Here is a 1,163-nt window from a genome sequence, read left to right as displayed (position 1 = left end):
AGACATGTCCAGCCCGCCAGAGAGGGCTTTGCCACAGTAGCTGGAGGAGATATCTTGGTTCCCGGATTCTGCCAAGACTACTCTGCACAGGTGAGAGTGTGGACTACAGAAGATACACAGATTCTGGGACAGCCCTGTTTCTGGCCTTCATCTTCTGCCAGGAGGCAGATCCAAACTCCAAATATCTGTCCACCTTCCCTGCAAGAGGAGAGCTTGCCTGCAGAGAGTGCTCTAACCACTGAAACTCAGGAGAGAGCTAGTCTTCCAGGTTTGCTGATAGAGGCTAACAGAATCACGAGAGGAACAAGCTCTTACCGGAGACAACCATAACAACTAACTCCAGAGATTACCAGATTGGGAAAGGCAAATGTAAGAATCTTACTAACAGAAATCAAGACCACTTATCATCATCAGAACCCAGCACTCACACCTCAGCCAGACCTGGATACCCCAACACATCCAAAAAGATAGACCCAGATTTAAAAGCATATCTCATGATGTTGGTAGAGGACATCAAGAAGGACTTTAATAACTCACTTAAAGAAATACAGGACAACACTGCTAAAGAGTTAGAAGTCCTTAAAGAAAAACAGGAAAACACATCCAAACAGTTGATGGAAATGAACAAAACCATACTAGACCTAAAAAGGGAAGTAGACACAATAAAGAAAAACCAAAGTGAGGCAACGCTGCAGATAGAAACCCTAGGAAAGAAATGTGGAAACATAGATGCAAGCATCAGCAACAGAATACAAGAGATGGAAGAGAGAATCTCATGTGCAGAAGATTCCATAAAGAACATCGGTACAGCAATCAAATAAAATGCAAAAAGATCCTAACTCAAAACATTCAGGAAATCCAGGAAAAAATGAGAAGACCAAACCTACAGATACTAGGAGTAGATGAGAATGAAGATTTTCAACATAAAGGGCCAGCAAATATCTTCAACAAAATTATAGAAGAAAACTTCCCAATATTAAACAAAGAGATGCCTATGAACATACAAGAAACCTACAGAACTCCAAATAGACTGGACCAGAAAAGAAATTAATCCTGACACATAATAATCAGAACAACAAATGCACTAAATAAAGATAGAAAATTAAAAGCAGTAAGAGAAAAGGTCAAGTAACATATAAAGGCAGGCCTATCAGAATTACACC

This window comes from Mus caroli, chromosome 12 (genome assembly GCF_900094665.2).
Source record: "Mus caroli chromosome 12, CAROLI_EIJ_v1.1, whole genome shotgun sequence".
NCBI classification, from domain to species: domain Eukaryota; kingdom Metazoa; phylum Chordata; class Mammalia; order Rodentia; family Muridae; genus Mus; species Mus caroli.
Note: the sequence above shows the minus strand (reverse complement) of the source record.